The sequence below is a fragment of the Propithecus coquereli genome, unplaced genomic scaffold (genome assembly GCF_000956105.1).
Source record: "Propithecus coquereli isolate 6110/MARCELLA unplaced genomic scaffold, Pcoq_1.0 Scaffold26, whole genome shotgun sequence".
Classification (NCBI taxonomy): Eukaryota; Metazoa; Chordata; class Mammalia; order Primates; family Indriidae; genus Propithecus; species Propithecus coquereli.
Window position 1 is genome coordinate 3180416 of NW_012148174.1, and position 9721 is coordinate 3190136.

The 9721-nt window shown below is 38.2% G+C and overlaps 1 long non-coding RNA gene across 1 annotated transcript; it reads right to left on the reverse strand.

The window, feature by feature from the left end:
- Positions 1-324: 324 nt before the first annotated feature.
- On the reverse strand, positions 325-6260 carry LOC105812687. Its single transcript, XR_001137623.1, has 2 exons — positions 6099-6260; positions 325-509 (listed from the first exon to the last, which is right to left on the reverse strand). It is a non-coding gene; the product is annotated as an uncharacterized LOC105812687 (long non-coding RNA).
- Positions 6261-9721: the final 3461 nt, after the last annotated feature.

The window sequence follows — 9721 nt, forward strand, 5'->3', positions numbered from 1 at the left end:
GTTAATATCAGTTGGGACTACAAACACTTTCTCGATCTATTTCATTCTGTAGCTGGGAATCCAAAAACCAAAGCAGTCTCCTTTGGCTGGATACATACCTTGAACTATCTCCCTCCATGCCAAGGCAAAATGTTTTTTGACATTCTCTTTCTGACTTAAATAATGAGCTGCATTTTCACTCATTTTTTGCTCTGAGGCCAGGCTAATATCTCCTGAAAGGATTCTAAATTGATACTCAGTAGCTTTCTAAGGTCATTTAAATTCCTAATGAAAAGTCACTCAAGGCCATAGTACAAAATAAGTACATTGTTATTGATCATGCAATAAGGTATTAGGCTAATTTAATAAGGCTTCTCCCTGAGATGTACTTAATTCACCAATATTGTCATTTCTCAGCCATCATAGATCCTGCTGGTGTTTCATGGCCTAGAAATAGTCATCTCTGATTTGCCCTACGCCATGTTGCCACCTGGATGTTCCAGGATGCCTCATCCCCGTTAAACTTCTCCCTGTCGGCAAAGTACAGTGACAGAATAAGGATTCATTACTCTTGAAATGACCCTGTCCACAATATCCTCTTTTTATCTCCTTAATCAGCAAAGTGGTACTCTGAGGACTGGCAGGTTCACTGCCTAGAGACACATTTATTACCGAGACACAAGCTGAATAATTGTGTATTTACCAACTTCAATTTAACCTCACAACTTGGCTGTCTTCACAACCAGGTGAGCAGAAAGACCAAACTGCTGCTCTCCCTGCAGCTCATCAATAACCGTTCTTTCTCAGCCCAAACTACCATTTTCATTGCCACTCTTGCATGCACTCATTGATTTGCTTTATCATGTGGTTTTTATCTTCCAAAGAAAAAGTTGTTGTTGCCTTGGTCCAAGCTTTAAGTCTTAATGGAAAATAGGGCAAAGGAAGGCAGCATTTTCTTTTTCCCTCCCAGGAAAATGCATGTCAGTGTGCAAAGCATGAAGGGATTTATTTCTTCCTTTTTAGAGAAGAGATGGCCAACCACATGCTCCAGGTCAGTATTTCATTCCTGTCATGTGAGACTGATACTAAAAATTATAGTGAAAATCTGATATTAAAAAATATGTGCTTGACCTAGCAATTCCTATAGAAATAATAGAAGTGTGCAAAGACATTAGTGTAGGTGGATTTATTACAGTATGACTTTCAAAAGTTGCAAACTAGTGTGTACAGCATAGTCCCCTATTGTAAACATATGCATAGATAATATATGTATCTCTCTCCATATGGTGTGTGTGTGTCTAGCTATGTCTGTATGGAAACATTTCATAAGATCTGACACCAAACTTTTTAAAGGGGTTACTCAGACTTTAGAATTGAAGGGAAGATTAGGGATGTGATTATGGGTGATTTTATTTTATTGTACTTTTATAAATACATACATACATATTGTCTATGCCAGGTGGTACATACAAAAACAACTAAAATTGTTTTTTGGACTGTATTTGCCAGTAGAAAATCAGGTGTTGAATATATAAATTAACTGTGTAAATTGGGTTTTCACTAAAATTTTTTTGAACATGTACAAGTTATCAAAATATATTAGGACGATGGAAACAGGAATTCAATAAATTGTGCTGAATTCCATAATTCTTTCTTTTTTTAAAAAATCTAGGTACCACTAGTGCATTGAGATGCTACTAAAGGAGACATTGGGTATGCTTAGTATGATGAATAATAATAATAGCTAAAGCTTACCCAGGGTTTACTATGAGGTAGGTAGGCATTGGTCTAAGTGCTTAGTTGTCACAGCAACCCTATGAAGTGGGTTCTGTTTTAGCCCCATTCTACAGCTGAGCAAACTGAGACACAGTGAGGTTGACCCGTTGAACAAATAAAGGAGAGCCAGGATTTGAATCTAAGAAGGCTAGTTTAAGTTTACCTGGATGAGACATTAAATGATTGCAAAATCCAGAACATTTAAAGTAATACTCAATGTGGATCATGCAATGTAACAATCAAACTCGGTCTGTGATATCACCAAGAACAGATTGAACATCACTGCTCATCTCCTTGCTTCAAACACCACTAGACAACCAGAGAGAAAGCTCCTGTTAGAAATTCAAAATGTCAAAGGACAATGTGTAAACACTACAAACTATCATCTACTCACACTTTAGATTTGGTTTTAGAAAAATCATTCTTTTATTTGGCCAGAATCTTTAGCAGCACAGAAGGTAACTGAAATTTAGAAAGACTGGGGTGGAGCCTTCCAGGAGGAGGAGCTGAACCAGAACTCTGTTACCACCCCTAATCAGTATTCTTCCTTGTCACCAGCAACTCCAGACTGACAGAAGCATTTTTTTTTTCTGTGAATTTAGCTTAGGATCAAAGTTCTAAATGATGCATAGAATTCCGTGGCCAGCCCTCTAGGTTTAAATGTTATAATCAGAGACAAAGGAAGTGTCTTTCATCTCTCAGAGTGAGGAGAGGAACCACCAGGCTAGGAGTCTTACTTTTTCTCTTTGGAAGGGCAGCACAAACATACCTCTGAAAAGGCTTTCAGAGTCCCCCACTGTGAATAGAATTTCTGTAACTTTAAAGCTTGTGGGGCAGACTATACAAAACACAATTTTTTTCCCCACATTGCTGTTCTTTTAAGCTGCTAGAAAGACTTAATAAAAGCCCGTAGGTGGTTATACGAACAGAGTTGAAAAGAGAAGCTTGTGTAGAGTTTATCTCTTATTAACCATGTGATGGTTCTCAACATTCAAGATCATCACAATGGGGTTTATTTTGTACCTTCAACTAACATGGCTGTTTCTGAATTTCATCTTATCTTTTGAGGAATATAATTATGGGAATTTGGTGAAAACAAAGAATGAGAGAGCTAATAAGACAAAACAAAAATAGGCATTGCATTCTGTCGTACTGTTTTCCACTTTGGTGCCTACTATAGACTGATTCTGTTCCCTCAGACCCTGAACTTTATATGTTGAGTCCCTTACCCCTGATGTGGCAGTATTTGGGGACGGGGCCTTTGGAGGTAGTTAGGTTTGGGTGAGGTCACGAGGATGGGGCCCTCACAATGGGATTAGTGCCCTTATAGGAAGAGACACTTATAGAAATATACAAAATGCTTTTTACAAATGTTATTTTATCTTCAGAACTTTTCTATGAGAAAGGCTAATGTTATATTTTTTTTACAAATGAGTAAACTGAGGCTCAAAATCTTCATGTATATTACCAAGGGTAATACTGCTAGTAAGAAATATAGAACTTAAACTTGGAAATTCAACTTCAAAATACACAATTATTCCACCGTATGCTGTTTCAATGTGCAAGAGGGAAATGGGTGACAAAGCACTGAAGTAGGATTGTGCCAGTTTGATTAATTCCAGGGATAAATTGTTATCAAAGAAAGAGATACCATCTGTCTTTCTATTCTGTCATCCCTAGGATGTTGGCTTTGTCCTTAGCTATTTCCTCCAAGGTCACAAGACCACGATCAAGACCCCAGGCATCATAAGTCATCATGAACATGTCCATGTTTTATAATTATTTTTAGAAATGAAGAAACTTATCCCAGAAGCCTGCCCTAACATTAATGACCAACAAGGGCTATCAAATTTCTAGAACTTATTTTACTGGTCAGATTTTCCCTTAGGCTGTGGATGAAATCCCCATCTTTGCAGGGTAGACACCTGAATAAAATCGGGTTTCTATTAGCCAAAAAGCAGAGAGAAATGGCAATTAAGCAAGGCATATGTAGTCTGCTACATATGACCTAATCCAATGTGCATTGATATAAAAATATATGTGCTTATATATTGTATGAAGACATTCATATAATTAAATTTAATAAAGCATATGTTCTCACAGAAAAATCGTAACAGCCGTACAACGTATAATTTTAAAAGTACAGTATAAGGGTTTCTTTTTATAGCTTTTAGACTTCAACCCAAATGGAGGAAATTTGCTAGAGAACATGTAACTCCACCACTACGAGAAATAATACTACAATTTCTTTGTGTCACTTAACTGTTTAAGAGGTTAACCTTTTGCTCCACCCCAAAACAAGCGAGCCATTAATCTTCAAATAATACAAATGGTTTTCTCTTTGTTTCTCTTTTTAAATTTATTTAAGGAAAACTTGGAGAAGTCTCATCCATCCCCATGCAATGTGTAGGATTCCACTTGGTGAACCTATCGTGTTGACTTTTAAGATAAGAGCTCTTAAGGATTTTTAAACCATCAAGCTATATCCATCAGAGCAAATAAATGAGAGATTGCTCTATGCTTCTCGGGCAGGATACATTCTGTGACCTATCTTTTCCGTGACCTACAAGGCTTTAGGAAAAGAGCTTCCAGAATTTTATTGGCAATGCCACGATTAGACGGACTTCCCTCTCTCTTTCAAGCTCTTTTGGGGGTCAGCTTTAAAGCAAGCATTAAGTGAATGGCTAATGGAATTAAGGGTATAATAATAGAAGGATATAGTGAGACAATTGTATTAACAAGAAATAAATCATGTTGAATGTAAGGTAAGTGTTTTTTAATTGATTGATGGGAAGGATGCTCCACAGGTTTTGTCGGAGACTAACAGCCATTTACCTCCTCATCTACAGTAAAAAGCCAAAATGTAGAAAAAAGGATAAGAAAATTATGCAGTAGGAAGATAAATTATTCAGAGAGGATGGCCATTTTGTGCTGACATCACTAATGTGAGAAGGCTTTAAATCTTTGACATTAGCTTCGTTCCTTAGGAGCCGTGGGGCTGCAATAACATTTTGTACTAGGGATAAAAACTGAAATGCTCCTACACTTTCCTCTGTGCCACGAACAGCTTCCAAGGTGCCTGGAGACCTGAAGACGCAGCAGACACTGCGCCTTCCAAGTTGAACCAAGTCCTGCACTTTGAAAGCTAGTGACTCTGCCTGATAGTTTTCATCCAGTTGGCAAAGCTTATGTGCACTGATGTCATGTACATAGAGAGCTGCATAGAAGACACTATTCGATGTAGGAAAACTTGATGCTGAATTTCATAACCAATTTTTTTTATTATACTTTCCCAGAGTTACCAAGTCCCCTCCTTGAATTTGCTTCCTCTTATAACCTACCACAATCCTTTTCTGCAGCTATGCTTACTACTCAGTTATGGGTATAGCCCATTTCAGACTAGCAGTATTCTAGAGATTCCTTATTGTAAGATTCAAATACGAAGGAGAGTCAGTAGATCCAATATATGTGTGGGAGAGAGGCCAAGATTCTTGGCACAACTGCTTTAGGAGTTACTTTCAGATCTTCCCCCTACCTCCTGTGCCCCCTACTCCACTGTTTTTCTGCTGCCTCTGGCTATTTTATTAACTAGGTTTATAAACTTACCATCCAAAAAATTTTTTCATTGTATTATCAACATAACATGAACATATCAACAAAGAAACCCAACTTTTATCAAAATCTCCAAACTTTCCCAGGTTTTCTTTTTCCGAAGTAGATTTATGTTTGTAAATTATTCAGTATTTTTTCTTTTTTTCTTTATTTTCTAGTATTGGAAGGGAATGGGGCTGACAATTACTGCACCTCTGCTATGAGCCAGGTGCCACGCAAAGCATTTTATAAACAATATTTAAAATGAATTCTTCACAACCATTATTTGCAGTAAATATTATGCTCATTTAATAGATAAGAAGTCAGGGTTTACAGGGTTTATGTACTTTGTCCAAGTTCAAATTGCCTATTAAAGGTAAGAGGTGGGATTAGAGAGCAGGAATGTGTAGCTTGCAAAGTCAGCACCCTTTCCATCACGTCAAACTGTGTTGATGCTGCTTTGAGGTACCATGAACTGTTGTGGTTGAGTGGAAGGTCTGACTAAACCTCTGAGGTTCTTCTAAATCTAAATGTTACAGGTTGGGTTCTCTAAAGAAGATGCTGAGAAGGAGCTTGGGGTGTAAGATATTTGTTAGGGTAAAAGGAAAAGAGAGGAAGAAAGATGGGGCAAAAGGAAGCAGTCAGACTGCAATGCTAGCCCAAATATACCTTGGCCAACTCGGTGAGGAACTCTGGTTCAAGCATCCCACCTGAGTGTCCTGCAATGGGCTGACATAGGTGGGCCTTTGTACCCCCACCTTGCTTAGTCAGGTTGCCCTAGGAAGGGTGTTACTTCCTGCAAAGAGGCTTGAAAGCTCCAGGAAAGAACTGAACAGGAGGCAGCAAGTTCCTCCTTGAAAGGAGTATCTGGATAGCACATCTCTGTGTCTGTCACACAGATAACCTCATGGTTTCTATAATGGGCGGCACAAAATGGACTATTAAATGGTTTCTTTTGGTGCCATTTTTTATTGTATTATCCAATGGATGAGGGAAATGTGACATTGAACTTGGATAAAGAACTCAACCCTGGATTCTTTGCAATAAGAAGATTGTGCTCTGCATATTGCCTTATTTTTTCCTAAAAGAATTGGGCAAGTTTACTATGATTTTGTGTCAAAAGACCCATGACTGCTCCAATGATCCCTTCTGATGTTTATTTCTTTCCATTGCAAAGATCAAGCATGCCAAATTTACTTTTCCATATTTTTTACTTACTGACAGCCTTAAACCTTCAATATTTGTTGAATACTCAATCCTCCTCTTGGTTGAATCAGTTCTCTATATCTTACATATTTACTTATCTCAAAACTAGCATATAGTTTTTGCTCAATTGATTTCTATTTCTATTACAAGTTTAGCCAGTAAGAATATTGATTTAAAATATCTAGTGTGCTCTCTCTAAATACTTTTTATATTGTAATGGTCTCTTTATATTTTGTGTATCTACTACAGTTTTTTTTTCTTTGTGGTTGTCATGAGGCTTCCATGAAGTATGATATAGTTATAACAGTCTATTTTAAGCTGGTAACAATTTAACTTTGACCATACACAAAAACTCCACACTTCAGCTTCTCCTCCTCCCACATTTTATGTATTTGATGTCACAATTTTCATCTTTTAGCTATGTTGTATTCATTAACAAATTATTGTAGCTATACTAATTTTTAATACTTTTTCTTTTAACTTTTATTCTAGAGTTAACAGTAATTTATGTATCACCATTACAATATCAGAGTATTCTGAACTTAACTATATTCTTACCTTTTCAGTGAGTTTTACACTTTCATATGCTCTTATGTTGTTAGTGTTCTTTCATTTCTACTTGAAGAACTCCCATCAGTATTTCTTGTAAGACAAGTCTAGTGGTGATGCATTGTCACAGCTTTTATTTGTCTGGGAAACTCTTTATCTTCCTTCATTTTTGAAGGACAGATTTGCTGGGTATAGTATTCTTTGATGCCAATTCTTTTTTCTTTCAGCACTTTGAATATGACACCCCGTTCTCTCCTGATCTGCAATATTTCTGTTGAGAAATCTTCTAGAAGTCTTATAGAGGTTCTCTTATATGTGACAAGCCACTTTCATTGCTTTCAAAATTCTCTTTGTCTTATGAGAATTTGATTACAATTTGTCTCAGTGAAGATCTCTTTATATTTATTCACTTTGGGGTCCTTTGGGCTTCATAGGTCTGGATGTCCATATCTTTTTTTTTTTTTTTTCTGAGACAGACTCTCGCTTTGTTTCCCGGGCTAGAGTGAGTGCCGTGGCGTCAGCCTAGCTCACAGCAACCTCAAACTCCTGGGCTCAAGGAATCCTTCTGCCTCAGCCTCCTGAGTAGCTGGGACTACAGACATGCACCACCATGCCCGGCTAATTTTTTTTTCTATGTATATATTTTTAGTTGTCCAGCTGATTTCTTTCTATTTTTTAGTAAAGACGGGGTCTTGCTCTTGCTCAGGCTGGTCTCGAACTCCTGACCTTGAGTGATCCACCCACCTCGGCCTCCCAGAGTGCTAGGATTACAGGCGTGAGCCACCGCGCCCGGCCTTGGATGTCCATATCTTACCATAGATTTAGGAATTTTTCTGTCTTTATTTCTGTAAGTAAGCTTTCCTCCCCTTTGTTTTTCTTTGCTCCTTCTGGGACTCCCATAATATAAAAATTGATTCTCTTGACTGTGTCCCACAAGTCCTGTAGGCTTTCTTCACTCTTTTGCAATCTTTTTTCTTTTTGTTCCTCTGAGTGGATAATTTATAATGACTTGTCTGTGAGTTTATTGATTCCTTCTCTTGCTTGATCAAGTCAATCTGCTATTGAAGTTCTCTATGAATTTTTTCAATTCAGTCAGTTCAGTCAGCTCCAGAATTTGTTTGGTTTTTAAAAAATATTTCTATCTCTTTGTTGAGGTTCTCATTTTGTTCATGTATCGTTTTCTTGATTTTATTTAGTTTTCTATCTATATTCTCTTTATTGCTCACTGAGCTTTAAAATGATGGTTTTGAATTCTTTTCAGGTAGTTTGTAGCTCTCCATTTTTTTAGGGTCAGTTACTGGTGCCTTTTTCCCTCCTTTGGTAGTGTCATGTTTCCATGATTATTTGTGATCCATGTGACCTTGCATTGGTCTTTGCACATTTGAAGACGTAGAAACCTCTTCCATTCTTTACAGACTGGCTTCAGCAGAGAAAGCCCTTCACTAGTCGGGTGGGGTTCCTGCTGGAGTCCTTAGGTGGTCTGGTCTGGCACCCGAGTCCATGGGGGCAGGCCTGGAACCTGAGTTCATAGGTGTGGGTCTGATGCTAGGTCTGCAAGTTCAGGTCTGGGTCTTGGGTATGTGGGGGCTGGCCTAGAGTCTAGGTCCATGAGGGTGGGCTAAAAACCTGAGTCCACAGGATCTGGTCCAATGCTGGGGTCTACTGGGGTGGGCCTGGACCTTGTGTTTGCCCAGGTCTGTGTCTGGCCTTGAACCTGGGGCTGTGGGGACTGGGCTGGTGCTTGTGTAGTGCTGGAGCTTCAGTCTATAAAAGCTTGCCTGCAGCCTGGGTCTACGGGTGCTACTTTAATACCTGGGGCTGTGAGGGCTTGCTCGCCATTGGAGTGGGCATGGAGCCTGGGTTCACAGAGGCCTGCCTAAAGCTGGGGCTGGGTGCTATCCTGGGTCTGAGGTAGGTCTGGAGCCTGGGTCTGTGGGGGCTGGCTTTGTATTGTGTTGGGCCTAGAGCCTGAGCCTATGGGTTATGTAGGTAAAATATATAAGAGACTCACTCAATAAAGACTACTCTAATCATAGTCATAAAAGGACTACATCCCATTTCCCCTACCACTCAGTAGATGAGGACCCATTTTGGGACAGTAACTGATAAACCTCTAGAGATTCCACAGTTCCAGTCACAGAACCTTGGCCACGGGGGGCATCTGGTACATATTTATTTCTTCACTGATTCTAAGAAGAGGAAAGGAACAAGATATTGTCATCTTGAGTTTATGTAAAAAATCAATTTTCTAATTTTAATAATCAAATTATAGGAGGTCACTCATTTTTTTATTTCTCCTATAATTTTTCTAGCACACTGATCTTTGTTTAGCTTAACCAGAACACTTAGACACAGAATAATTAGACTGATCATCTAAGAATCTGGGTGTATTCTATTTAATGTTAATTTTTAAACTTGAATTTAAATTACCAAAGACCAAATCCAGGTATCATAAAGTAATTTATTCCATTGGTAACTATTTGCTTGATTTCTTCAATGTACTGAATACCTTAAAACTTTCTATGCAAGTGTCAAAAATCCAGGTAGGTAATTAAAAAAATTATCAGAGCAAATTCACTATTGACAATAAAACAAAAGCCATTTTATCACTTATTTTTAA